This window comes from Hylobates moloch, unplaced genomic scaffold, assembly GCF_009828535.3.
Source record: "Hylobates moloch isolate HMO894 unplaced genomic scaffold, HMol_V3 SCAFFOLD_12, whole genome shotgun sequence".
In the NCBI taxonomy this organism is placed as follows: domain Eukaryota; kingdom Metazoa; phylum Chordata; class Mammalia; order Primates; family Hylobatidae; genus Hylobates; species Hylobates moloch.
In genome coordinates, this window is record NW_026652287.1 from 43,818,422 (window position 1) to 43,832,484 (window position 14,063).

General features: G+C 53.2%; 1 non-coding gene across 1 annotated transcript; it reads left to right on the forward strand.

Moving 5' to 3' along the window:
• The first annotated feature begins 802 nt into the window (after positions 1-802).
• On the forward strand, positions 803-12,405 carry LOC116478464 (uncharacterized). The gene is made up of 4 exons (XR_004250776.2): positions 803-832; positions 2,267-2,310; positions 5,518-5,555; positions 11,834-12,405. It is a non-coding gene; the product is annotated as an uncharacterized LOC116478464 (transcript).
• Positions 12,406-14,063: the final 1,658 nt, after the last annotated feature.

Below are 14,063 nucleotides of genomic sequence, written 5' to 3' on the forward strand. Positions count from 1 at the left end.
CAATGCAACCTCCGCCTCCCAGGTTAAAGCGATTCTCCTGCCTCAGCCTCCCGAGTAGCTGGGACTACAGGTACGTGCCACCACACCCAGCTAACTTTTGTATTTTTAGTGGAGACAGGGTTTCACCATGTTGTCCAGGATGGCCCAGCACTTTGGGAGGCCAAGGTGGGCAGATCATGAGGCCAGGAGTTTGAGACCAGCCTGGGCAATATGGTGAAACCCCATCTCTAATGAAAACACAAAAATTAGCCGGGCGTGGTGGTGAGCACCTGTAGTCCCAGCTACATGGGAGGCTGAGGCAGAAGAATCACTTGAACCTGGGAGGCGGAGGTTGCAGTGAGTCGAGATCATACCACTGCACTCTAGCCTGGGTGACAGAACGAGACTCTGTCTCAAAAAACAACGAAAAAAAATCTGAGGCCTTCCAGGCCAGGTGGGGTGGCTCATGCCTGTAATCCCAGCACTTTGGAAGGCCGAGGCGGGTGGATCACTTGAGGTCAGTAGTTCAAGACCAGTCTGGCCAACATGATGAAACCTCTTCTCTACTAAAATACAAAAATAGCCGGGCCTGCTGATGCGCACTTGTAATCCCAGCTACTTGGGAGGCTGAGGCAGGAGAATTGCTTAAATCCAGGAGGCAGAGGTTGCAGTGAGCCAAGATTGAGCACTGCACTCCAGCCTGGGTGAAAGAGTGAGACTCTGTCTCAAAACAAAAACAAAAACAAAAACAAAAACAAAAAACAGAAATTGCTGGATACAATTAGGACCAAAATCTAACACATGCTCATTTCTTTTTTGTTCCAGTTAAACTCAAAAATTTACAGAAGAAAAGGTGAGATCATCCCTGGAGACCCACAGAGGGTGGTTTGGGGATAGAAGGACACTTCCCTGGCAGGGTGGGCACTCCATGCCCCCCACAAACAGCGCCTCCTGGTAGGCATGCTGCATAATAGGAACAGGAGCCACTTATTAAGTGCCGCCTGTGTGCTGGAGAACTGTGCTAGGACTCTCTGAAGCTAGCGCTCCTTATCCTTACAGCAGCCCTGGAAACAGGCACCATGAATAGCCCTATTTTACAGAAGAGAGGACTGAGGCTCAGCACTCAGTCACAGAGTGAGCAGTTTGCCCAGGGAGAGGCCCTTCCCCACACCCCTTTATCCCCAGCTGCCAGAAAACGGTCACAATCACTCTAGATACCCACAGTCAGTTTCTAAAGAATGCCCCTGGGGTTGTACGGTGCCCAATTGCACTGTAGGCGATGGCCCAGGTTCCTGGGCGCCAGGATGTCCTAACTGGCCCTGGCCTCAGTTTCTCTCCTCTGAGAGTGGGGAGACATCCTGCTGCCTGGAGATGAAAACCTGCTCTGGGGATTGAATCCCAGCTTCACCTGGCTGTGGGCCTGCTAACCAGGAGAATATATATATGTATTTTTTTTTTTTTTTTTTTGAGATGGAGTTTTGCTCTTGTTGCCCAGGCAGGAGTGCAATGGTGCAATCCCCAGCTCACCGCAACCTCTGCCTCCTGGGTTCCAGCAGTTCTCCTGCCTCAGCCTCCCGAGCAGCTGGGATTACAGGCATGTGCCACCACACCCTGCTAATTTTGTATTTTTAGTAGAGATGGGGTTTCTCCATGTTGGTCATGGTGGTCTTGAACTCCCAACCTCAGGTGATCCGCCCGCCTCCGCCTCCCAAACTGCTGGGATTACAGGCATGAGCCACCGCACCTGGTTTATATATATGTATTTTTTTTTTTTGGACGGAGTCTTGCTCTGTCGCCCAGGCTGGAGTGCAGTGGTGCAATCTCGGCTCACTGCAACCTCCGCCTCCTGGGTTCAAGCGATTCTCATGCCTCAGCCTCCTGAGTAGCTGGGACTACAGGCACACGCCACCACACCTGGCTAATTTTTGTATTTTTTAGTAGAGACGGGGTTTCACCGTGTTGTCCAGGCTGATCTTGAACTCCTGACCTCAAGTGATCCACCTGCCTCAGCCTCCCAAAGTGTTGGGATTACAGGCGTGAGCCACTGCGCCTGGCCCAAGAGAATTTCCATGTTTTTTTCTTCCCCCAGCCGAGGGGCTGTCCCACAGTGTGACAGTTCCAGAAATCAGGATGTTACTGTCCTTCTGTGGGGAAGACCCATGGGTCGGTGGGTGGGGAGCAAACGCTACGTTTTCGGTGTGGTTTGGGGCCAGAGCTTTCCCGATCAAGCCTCCTGACTCAAGGGGCAACCCTGGTCCCTGTCACTTTCTCCTGAATTCCTTTGCAGAGATCGAGAATCCTGCTGGGCCCAGATTAACATCGACAGCACAGGTCTGTGCCTCCACACTCCTGACTCCAGTGGGGAAAGGATTACACCTCCAAATGCCATCAGGCCTCATCACACACCAATCAAATTTCTTCTGTGACTGCTTGTTCCCTTTAGGGTCAAAACACACCCTCGCCACCTCTTCCCCTGGGTTCTCACCTTCTCTCCTTTGACTTAACCTAAAGGTCACCTCCTCTGGGAAGCCTTCCCTGACTCCCTAGACAGGGTCTGTGCCTGCTACTTACAGGACCCCAGGTCCGACCATTCTTACCCCTCGGTAGAAATACAATTAGGCGGCCGGGCGCGGTGGCTCACAACTGTAATCCCAGCACTTTAGGAGGCTGAGGCGGGCGGATCACGAGGTCAGGAATTCGAGATCAGCCTGGCCAACACAGTGAAACCCTATCCCTACTAAAAATACAAATTAGCAGGATGTGGTGGTGGGCACCTGTAATCCCAGCTACTTGAGAGGTTGAGGCAAGGAGAATCATGTGAACCTGGGAGGCAGAGGTTGCAGTGAGCCAAGATTGCACCACTGCACTCTAGGCGACAGAGTGAGACTCCATCTCAAAAAAAAAAAAAAAAAAAAAGGGGCCAGGCACGGTGGCTCACGCCTGTAATCCCAGCACTTTGGGAGGCCGAGGCGGGCGGATCACGAGGTCAGGAGATCGAGACCATCCTGGCTAAAACGGCGAAACCCCGTCTCTAGTAAAAATACAAAAAATTAGGTGGGTGTGGTGGTGGGCGCCTGTAGTCCCAGCTACTCGGGAGGCTGAGGCAGGAGAATGGCGTGAACCTGGGAGGCGGTGCTTGCAGTGAGCCGAGATCGCGCTGCTGCACTCCAGCCTGGGCGAAAGAACGAGACTCCATCTCAAAAAAAAAAAAAAAAAAAAAGGCTAGGCGCGGTGGCTCACGCCTGTAATCCCAGCACTTTGGGAGGCCAAGGCAGGTGGATCACGAGGTCAGGAGATCAAGACCATCCTGGCCAACATGGTGAAACCCTGTCTCTACTAAAAATACAAAAATTAGCTGGGCATGGTGGCGCATGCCTGTAGTCCCAGCTACTTGGGAGGCTGAGACAGAAGAATCGCTTGAACCCAGGAGGCAGAGGTTGCAGTGAGCCAAGATTGCACCACTGCACTCCAGCCTGGTGACAGAGCGAGACTCCATCTCAAAAAAAGGAAGAAAGAAACGAAAATGAAACAGAATTAAGTGATCATTGGGTGCTTGCATATTTCATACTCATTTCCTCTGCTGGACGGCCAGCTCCATGGGGAAAGGACCATGTCTATCTCCGGGACTCCCGGGCCACACTTGCCTTCCAGAACATGCCATTCTGCCAGCTTCCCCAAGGGGGCGAAAGGCAGCCAGTCTGTCATGCAGGATGTTCTCTTGAAGGCACCCCGAGCAGAGAAATGTATTCTCTCTATTTCATTCCTGGTCCAACACACACGCTTATTGAGCACTTACTATGTGCTAATATCTGAGAGGGTCCTTTCGTAACCAAGACAGATGTGCTGTCTGTCCACAAGCCCATTCTCCAATGGGAAACAGCCCATGGTGGCACCAGACTGTGTCTGGGACAAGGCAGGTGGTCCCCTGAGGAAGTGATGTTTTTCTTTTTTTTTTTGAGACGGAGTCTCACTGTGTTGCCCAGGTTGGAGTGCAGTGGCACAATCTCAGCTCACTGCAACCTCTGCCTCCCAGGTTCAAGTGATTCTCCTGCCCCAGCCTCCCGAGTAGCTGGGATTACAGGCACGTGCCACCACGCCCAGCTAATTTTTGTATTTTTAGTAGAGGTAGGGTTTCACCATGTTGGCCTGGCTGGTCTCGAACTCGTGACCTCAGGTGATCCACCTGCCTCAGCCTCCCAAAGTGCTGAGATTACAGGCAATTACAGGCGTGAGCCACCGCCCTTCTTTTTGTTTTTTTTTTTTTTTTTTTTTTTGGTTTTTTTTTGAGACGGAGTCTCGCTCTGTCGCCCAGGCTGGAGTGTAGTGGCACAATCTCGGCTCACTGCAAGCTCCGCCTCCCGGGTTCACGCCATTCTCCTGCCTCAGCCTCTCCGTGTAGCTGGGACTACAGGCGCCCACCACCACGCCCGGCTAATTTTTTGTATTTTTAGTAGAGACGGGGTTTCACCGTGGTCTCGATCTCCTGACCTCGTGATCCACCCGCCTCGGCCTCCCAAAGTGCTGGGATTACAAGCGTGAGCCACCGCGCCCGGCCCTCTTTTTGTTTTTGTTTTTGTTTTTGTTTTTTTGAGACAGAGTCTTGCTCTGTCACCCAGACAGGAGCGCAGTGGTGCAATCATAGCTCACTGCAGCCTCGACCTCCTAGGCTGAAGTGATCCTCCCCTCTCAGCCTCCTGAGTAGCTGGGACCACAGGCACACACCACCACACTCAGCTACTTTAAAAATTTTTTTTTTTCTAGAAACAAAAAATTACGTTGCCCAGGCTGGTCTTGAACTCCTGGGCTCAAGTGATCCTCCCTCCTTGGCCTTCCAAAGCGTTGGGATTACAGCTGTGAGCCACCTCACCTGGCTAGAAGTGATGTTTAAGCAGAGACCTGCAAGAATGGGTGATGGAGGCCGGGTGTGGTGGCTCACGCCTGTAATCCCAGCACTTTGGGAGGCTGAGGCTGGCAGATCTCTTGCGGCCAGGAGTTCGAGACCAACCTGGCCAACATGGTGAATCCCTATCTCTACTAAGAATATAAAAATTAGCTGGGTGTAGTGGTGCATGCCTGTAATCCCAGCTATTAGGACACTGAGGCAGGACAATCACTTGAACCCAGGAGGCGGAAGTTGCAGTGAGCCAGGATCGCGCCATTGCACTCCAGCCTGGGCAACAGAGTGAGACTCCGTCTCAAAAACAAGAAAAAAAAAATGGGTGATGGAGCAATTGGAGGAGAGCCTGGGGAGGAAGAGGAGCTGGCAGGTGCTCCTTCTGGAAGGCCTGAGATAAGATACCCATTTTCCCGAGGGCAGTGAGAGATCCCCCTAGGAAGGCTGTGTGTAGAAAGACTTGGTTCACTTTGTAGCTGTGAACAGTTCACCGTGCAGAATGGGTTGGAAGGGCGCCATAGAGGATGCTGGGAGATGGACCCCAATTGCTTCCCTGTGGGCTGGGGGGCAGCGCGGGGATGGCAGGGAGCAGGGAAGTTACAACTGGCCCCCAATCCTGGGTTTTCTTTCTCTTTCTGTTTCAGACATGTCCTTCGATAACTCCCTGTTTACCATCTCCGTGGTGAGTGGTTCTTTTTCTTGGAACCGGTTCTCTGCTGACTGTCCTACCGGGAGAACGGGGCGGGCTCAAGGGGCACCACGAGGCTAAGTTGACCTGCTGTCTCTAAGCTGTGGGGGGCTAGGAAAAGCCCAGAATCACTGAACAGGGACTCATTAGTGAGCCAAGAGTTGGCTGTGAAAAAATCCCAGGGGGTGTGTTGATTGAAGGTGGTGACGTCAGGCTGTCTTGTGGCCACAGGCAGGCCCCTTGGGGGTATGTCCTGGCCTGGTCAGTGCTGCCTTTGGTCTCAGTCATGACAGCCCCTCAGAATGGTGACAGAGGATTCAGGGTGACCTGGTGGCCTCTCATGGAGGCTTGTGACAATCTGATGCATGCTGTGGTTGGTCCCCTCTGGGTATAAAGAAAAGCATGAAGTTGCTGGGCGCGGTGACTCACGTCTGTAATCCCAGCACTTTGGAAGGCAGAGGCAGGTGGATCAGGAGTTTGAGACCAGCCTGACCAATATGGTGAAACCTCATCTCTGCTAAATACAAAAAACTAGCTGGGCGTGGTGGTGCATGCTTGTAATCTCAGCTACTTGGGAGGCTGAGACAGGAGAATCACTTGGATCCAGGAGATGGAGGTAGCAGTGAGCCAAGATTGAGGCATTGCACTCCAGCCTGGGCCACAAGAGCAAAACTCCATCTCAAACAAACAAACAGATAAAAAAGTACAAATGCCAAGGCTACCCCAAAATGTAGCTGTGCAGAGAGTCCCATAGACCCAGATTTAAATCCCAGCCCCGACACTGTGTGACATTGGGGAACAATATCCCCCAAAAGCAGAGGGAGGGATTTTTTTTCAAGACAGAGTCTAGCTCTGTCGCCCAGGCTGGAGCACAGTGGCATGATCTCAGCTCACACAAGTTCCGACTCCCAGGTTCAAGCAATTCTCATGCCTCAGCCTCCCGGGCAGCTGGGATTACAGGCACATGCTACCACATCCAGCTGATTTTTGTATTTTTAGTAGAGACGGGGGTTTCACCATGCTGGCCAGGCTGGTCTCAAACTCCTGACCTCAGGTGATCCACCCGCCTCGGCCTCTCAAAGTGCTGGGATTACAGGTGTGAGCCACCATGCTGGCTGGCTGCAAAAGCTGCTTTAGACGGGAGATCAGGAAAGTCTGAGATGGGTGACAAGCGAGGTGGGGAAGATTGGGGATGATTGATCCAGGCTGAGGACACATTTTTGGCACAGCCCAGTAAGCTGGGGTGGAGTGAGGAGTCGAAGGGGACCCCATGGAGAACTTTGACTTTACTGCTATTGAGCTGGGACCCCGGGAGGGTTCCTAGTATAGGAGGGAGGGGACCGGATTCAGGTGCACACAGGCGCCCTCTGGTGGCTTCTGCAGGAGGACAGATTTGGGGAAAGCGGGGATCAGGGGAAGGCAGGAGCCTGGAGACTGAAGAGCTGGGGCCAAGTGTGCACCAAGGGGTGGATGGTTTGGTCCAAAATGTTGGCAGTGGAGTTCGAAGAAGTGATCAGATGGAGGTTAGGGGAGATACAGGGGAGAGAAAACACAGAGCTGATTTTTGATGAGGGGGCCAAGGGAGAAGAGGGAGGCCAAGGAGGGCGAGACTTGGAGGGTCAGGAGTATGGAGTCAGCCACTGCAACCCATGGCGCCTGGGAGCAGATGGAGAGGGGAGTCTGCAGTTCGGGAGAGAGGTCAGTTCTAGAGATAGACTAGGAGTGCCTGGGATACAGATGGTAGGAAGGAAGGGGGCTTGGCACGGGCCTGTGCAGCCCTCTGAGGTCTCTGCTTCCAGAATAAATCCTGAGGCCATAAGAAAAACCCGGCAGGCAGGGCTCTATCTAAATGTTTCATGCGAATCCATACCGCACAGAACACCAGCCTGGTGATGCCCCCTTTCCCCACTTTTTGAGGTAGTTTTTATTTATTTATTTTTGTTTGTTTTTTGAGATAGAGTCTTGCTCTGTCACCCAGGCTGGAGTGCAGTGACGTGATCTCACTGCAACCTCTGCCTCCTGGATTCAAGCGATTCTCCTGCCTCAGCTTCCCGAGTAGCTGGGATTACAGGCGCCTGCCATCATGCCCGGCTAATTTTTGTATTTTTAGTAGAGACGGGTTTTCACCATGTTGGCCAGGCTGGTCTCCAACTCCCGACCTCAGGTGATCCGCCCACCTTGGCCTCCCAAAGTGCTGGGATTACAGGCATGAGCCACCATGCCCGACCTTTTATTTGTTTTTTTACTTTTTTTTTTTTTTTTTTTCTTAAATTAAGGACCAGGCATGGTGGCTCATGCCTGTAATCCCATCACTTTAAGAGGCCGAGGTGGGAAGATTGCTTGAGCCTGGGAGGTTGAGTCTGCAGTGAGCTATGATTGCATCACTGCACTCCAGCCTGGGTGACAGAGCAAGACTTTGTCTCAAACAAAAAATTTCCGTATGAAAAGCATTCACATGTCAAAATATACAATAAAGTTTTCTTACTAAGCCACGCCTCTTCATCCATTGGTATTCCTTTCTGCAGACATACAGGTAACCACTGTTAGCAGCTGCACATGGCAAATACACGCAGAGGTGGATCTGTACCTTCACCCACCACCCCCGCCAATTTTTTTTTGAGACAGGGTCTTGCTCTGTCTCCCAAGCTGGAGTGCAGTGGCACCATCATAGCTCACTGCAGCCTTGATCACCTGGGCTCAAAAGATCCTCCAGCCTCAGCCTTCCGTGTAGCTGGGACCACAGACATCCACCACCATGCCCAGCTAATTTATTTTTATTTATATATTTATTTATTTTTCTTTTTTATTTTTAAATTTTATTTTATTAATTTTTTGAGATGGAGTTTTGCTCTTTCGCCTAGGCTGGAGTAAAGAGGTGTCATGATCTCAGCTCACTGCAACCTCCGCCCCTGGGTTCAAGTGATTCTCCTGCCTCAGCCTCCCAAGTAGCTGGGATTATAGGTGCCTGCCACCATTACTGGCTAATTTTTTTTTTTTTGGAGACGGACTTTCGCTCTGTCACCAGGCTGGAGTGCAGTGGTGCCATCTTGGCTCACTGCAACCTCAACCTCCCAGGTTCAAGCAATTCTCCTGCTTCAGCCTCTCGAGTAGCTGAGATTACAGGCGAGCGCTAGCACACCCAGCTAATTTTTTTTTTTTTTTTTTTTTTTTGGGTATTTTTAGTAGAAGCAGGGTTTCACCATGTTTGTCAGGCTAGTCTCGAACTCCTGACCTCAAATGATCCACCTGCCTCGGCCTCCCAAAGTGCTGGGATTACAGGCGTGAGCCACCAGGCCTGGCCTTTTTTTTAAGATACAGTTTCACTTTGTTGCCTAGTCTGGAGTGCAGTGGTACGATCTTAGCTTGCTGCACTCCGGTTCAAGCAATTCTCGTGTCTCAGCCTCCCAAGTAGCTTGGATTACAGGCACATGCCACGGCGCCTGGCTAAAGTTTTTTTTTTTTTTTTTTTTTGGAGACGGAGTTTCACAGTTGTCATCCTGGCTGGAGTGCAGTGGTGCAATCTCAGCTTACCGCATCCTCCACTTCCGGGGTTGAAGCGATTCTCTCACCTCAGCCTCCCAAGTAGCTGGGATTGTAGGTGCCTGATACCACACCTGGCTAATTTTTGTATTTTTAGTAGATACAGGGTTTCACCATGTTGGCCTGGCTGGTCTTGAACTCTTGACCTCAGGTAATCCACCCACCTCAGCCTCCCAAAGTGTTGAGATTATAGGCATGAGCCACTGCACCCAGCCTAATTTTTGTATATTTTTAGTAGAGACAAGGTTTCACCAAGTTGGCCAGGCTGATCTCAAACTCCTGACCTCAAGTGATCTGCCCGCCTCGGCCTCCCAAAGTGCTGGGGTGACAGGCATGAGCCACCGTGCCTGGCCCAGAAATTTCTCATCCTCCCAAACTTGTCCCCGTGAAACACCCACTCCCCGTTCTCCCTCCCCCAGCCCCTGGCACCCACCATTCTCCTGTCTCTGTGGATTTGCCTATTCTGGACATCTCATAGAAATGAGCTCACATGCTATTTTTCCTTTTGTGACTGGCCTGTTGCGCTGAGCTTGATGTCCTCAAGGTTCATCCATGCCATACGTAGCCTGTGTTAGAATGTCCTTCATGCCAGGCACGGTGGCACATGCCTGTAATGCCAGCACTTTTTGGGAGGTCAAGGCGGGCAGATCACCTGAGGTTGGGAATTCGAGACTAGCCTGACCAACACGGAGAAACCCCATCTCTACCAAAACTACAAAAAAAAAAATTAGCCGGGCATGGTGGCCCATGCCTGTAATCCCAGCTACTTGGGAGGCTTAGGCAGGAGAATCACTTGAACCTGGGAGGCAGAGTTGCTGTGAGCCAAGATCACGCCATTGCACTCCAGCCTGGGCAACAGGAGCAAAACTACATCTCAGAAAAAAAAAAAAAAAAAGGAAGAACATTCTTTTTTTTTTTGAGGCAGAGTCTCGCTCTGTCACCCAGGTTGGAGTGCAGTGACGCAATCCCGGCTCACTGCAAGCTCCGCCTCCCGGGTTCAGGCGATTCTCCTGCTTCAGCCTCCCGAGTAGCTGGGACTACAGGCACCTGCCACCACGCCGGGCTAATTTTTTTTTGTATTTTTAGTAGAGATGGGGTTTCACCGTGTTAGCCAGTATGGTCTCGATCTCCTGAGCTCATGATCCGCCCGCCTCGGCCTCCCAAAGTGCTGGGATTACAGGCTTGAACCACCGCGCCCGGCCCCTTTTTTTTTTTTTTTTAGACAGGGTCTCACTCTGTCACCCAGACTGCAGTGCAGTGGTGTAATCTTGGCTCACTGCCACCTCCGCCTCCCGGGCTCCAGCGATTCTCCTGCCTCAGCTTCTCAAGTAGCTGGGATTACAGGCGCCTGCCACCATGCCCGGCTAATGTTTGTAGTTTTAGTAGAGATGGGGTTTCACCATGTTGGCCAGGCTGGTCTCGAACTCCTGACCTCAGGTGATCCGCCTGCCTTGACCTCCCAAAGTGCTGGGATTACAGGTATGAGCCACCGCGCCCAGCCTGTTCTTCCTTTTTAAGGCTGAATCATATTCTATTGTATGGATACACCAAGTTTTGTTGATCCATTCAATTGTTGATGGACACTTGGGTTGTTTCCACCTTTTGGCTGTTGTGCAGAACTGTGCCATGACCATGGGTATGCAAATTTCTTTTGGAGTCTCTGCTTTCACTTCTAGTTTCCTTTTGAAGCCTTATACTGCTTTGTCGTTAGCTGAAATGATAAGGCAGCAGCTGACCTGTCTCTAGCTTTCCCCATTGCCTTGCTGAGTGCCTGATATGCAACTTTGTAACACCCTTTCAGGTGGGATCGATTATTTTCTTTTTACAAACAAGGACACTGAGGCTGATAATGGGCCTAGGGTCACCCAGCTTTGGAGGGACAGGACTGTGGGTGGAACCCCCAGCCTGCTGTCAACTGAGTGGCTTCAGTTCCAGCAAATTCATCTCTCTTTACCTAGGATCAGGGAATTTGAGGAATGTTTTGCCCAGAATGGGAGGGGAGGAGGAGATAATACTATTTTTTATTTATTTATTTATTTTTTGAGACCAAGTCTCACTCTGTTCCCCAGGCTGGAGTGGAGTGGCAGGATCTCAGCTCACTGCAACCATCACCTCGTGGGTTCAGGTGATTCTCCTGCCTCAGCCTCCCGATTAGCTGGGATTACAAGCGTGCACCACCACACCTGGCTAATTTTTGTATTTTTCTGAGAGGGTTTCACCATGTTGGCCAGGCTGGTCTCGAACTTCTGACCTCAGGTGATCCACCCACCTCGGTCTCCCAAAGTGCTGGGATTACAGGCGTGAGCCACTGCGCCCAACAGAGGAGATAATATTAATGGTTGTGTTCACTTAGCAAAGAAGAGCTTATGATGTGCCATTTGCTTTATCAGTTTTACTCTTTTAAGCCTCATAGCAGCCCTAGGAAGTGGTGGGTACTAGCATTCTCCCCGTTTTGCAGAAGGGGAAACTGAGGTATAGAGGGGTGAAGCCACACAACTGAGGTTACACTGCTATAAAGTGAAGGAACTGGTGTTTGAATCCATGCTCTCTGGTCCCCAATTTAGCAGAGAGGAAGGCAGGAGAAGGGAAGACCAGGACAGGTGGGTGTGGGTGGGGGCGGGATGAGAAAGGACCTGCTGGGCTGGCAGAGTCTCAGGCTCAGAACATGGAGAAACCCTAGATCCTGAAACCCCAAATCACCCACTTCTGTGTTTCTTCTTACATGGACAAAGAAAACGATGCCAGAAGAAGACCCGGCCACCTTGGATGATCACTCAGGCACCACTGCCACCCCCAGCAACTCCAGGACCCGGAAGAGGCCCATTTCTACATCCTCGTCGCCTGAGACCCCCGAATTCAGCACTTTCCGGGCCTGCCAGTGAGGCTGAGGACTGGGGGACCCCTCTGTCTCCAGACATTCGGGGGCCTGAGGTCCCTCCAGCTACTTCGCGGGAGGGCTCTGTCGGCCACTTTCTCAGGGAATTGGACAGAGGAAAGGAAAGGGAACCCTGGCCTTGGGATTTTCATCACAGAGGAGTGGGAGAGGGGACACAAACATGGGCCTGGCACTAGACAGACAACAGGAAGTTCCCCTCTCGACCTTCAGCTCCTCAGGACCACCAGAGAAGGAGATGTCAGGACCCCTTCTTGTCCCCCAGCTGGGCCATAAGACGTCCCAGGTCTCTGCACACCCGTGGAATTCCTCCCTTCCTCACTGGGTTTTTGAGCATAGGGTGCCCTTGGGTGTGTTGTGTGTCTGCCTGCTGGCTTGCTTAAGTTATTAATTATAACACGGGTCAAGGTGTTCCTAGGCCTCTATGGAGTGGAATCCTTCAAGCTGGGGACCTCTGGATCCCATGGTTGGATGGCTGGGGGGTGGAGCGTGCCTGAATTCACCAAATTTGAAGCATCTCTCAAGGGCAGTCAGGGTGGTGTATGCGGAGGCTCCTGGGGGTGTGGGCAGTGCAGCAGTGCCATGCCGGGGTCTCTGCAACGGTACTTGCATTAGAGGGTTTAGGAGGTGGAATGACAGGGGCGTAGGGGTGAGGGACATGAAAGAGAATGAGGGCCCCTCGCAGTGGCTCACACCTATAATCCCAGCATTTTGGGAGGCCGAGGCCGGGGGGATTGCTTGAGCCCAGGAGGTTGAGGCTGCAGTAAGCTATGATGTCACCACTGCACTCCAGCCTGGGCAACACAGTGAGACCCTGTCTCAAAAAACAAAAGGGGCCGGGAGCGGTGGCTCATGCCTGTAGGCCCAGCACTTTGGGAGGCCGAGGCGGGCGGATCAACTGAAGTCAGGAGTTGAAGACCAGCCTGACCAACATGGTGAAACCCCGTCTCTACTAAAAATAAAAAATTAGCTGGGCGTGGTAGACCATGCCTGTAGTCCCAGCTACTCGGAGGCAGGAGAATCACTTGAACCCGGGAGGCGGAGGTTGCGGTGAGCTGAGATCGAGCCACTGCACTCCAGCCTGGGAGACAGAGCGAGACTCCGTCGCAAAAAAAAAGGAATGAGGCGTAAATGAGGTCTAGGGAATAGTTAAAGCTGGAGTGCTGGGAAGTGGCCCAAGCTCACTGGGTCGCCCAAAAGGGATGGGGCCACCCAAAATGAAGGGGGATGCAGAGAGAAGACGGGTTTATGTGGCGGGAGAGGGGCCCTGCGCCGGGCCGGGCTGGGCTCAGCATCGTTGGAGGAGGGGCTCAGAGAGGAGGAGGTCAAAGGATATCTTGTGCGAAAGGAGACAGTCAAACATTAAGGATGAAGAAGGGAGTGTGGGCAGAGATGATGGGGAAGGGAGGAGGAGCGGTCGAATGTCTGGGAGGGGTCCTTTCAACCGGGCTCAGGTTGCTCCTGGAGGCCAGGGCTCATCGGAAATGGTCGGGGCGGGGGCGGGAGCGGGGGGGGGGGGGGGGGTGGGGGGGCGAGTCCCGGGAGCTGGCCACGCCCTTTCCCCCGCCCATCCCCAGAGCGGGGCGCCTGACAAAGCGAGTCCGGGTGGGAGGGCGCGGGCAGGCACGGGGGCGGGGTCTCGTCGCGGCTGGGCCACGCCTCCCTGCGGGCTGCCTCACAAAGCCGGGCGGGCCCCGGGGGCGGGGCCCGGTCTCAGGGGCGTGCCCAGGTCGGGGCAGGGAAGCCGCATCACGTCGCGCGGCTGTTAGTGCGGGGCGGGGTACGGGGCGTGTCCGCGCGCCCGAGCACCGCCCCCGACGCACCCTCCCGCCCCGCAGTTCCCGGGCGGTGGAGCCACCTCACAAAGTGGCGACCGTTCTCGCGGGGCGGGGCGTAGCCGGTCCCGCCCCCCGGGGCGCCCTCTCGCTCGCTCGCTAGCTCCCCGCGCCCAGGACGGCCGGCAGGGGGCGCTGCGCCACGGGGTCGGGCCGCGGCGACGGTGGCGGCGGCGGCGAGGCGGCGCGTGGCCGGCAGGCGGCGCTGCCCGGCTCGGCCTCGGCCTGCACGGC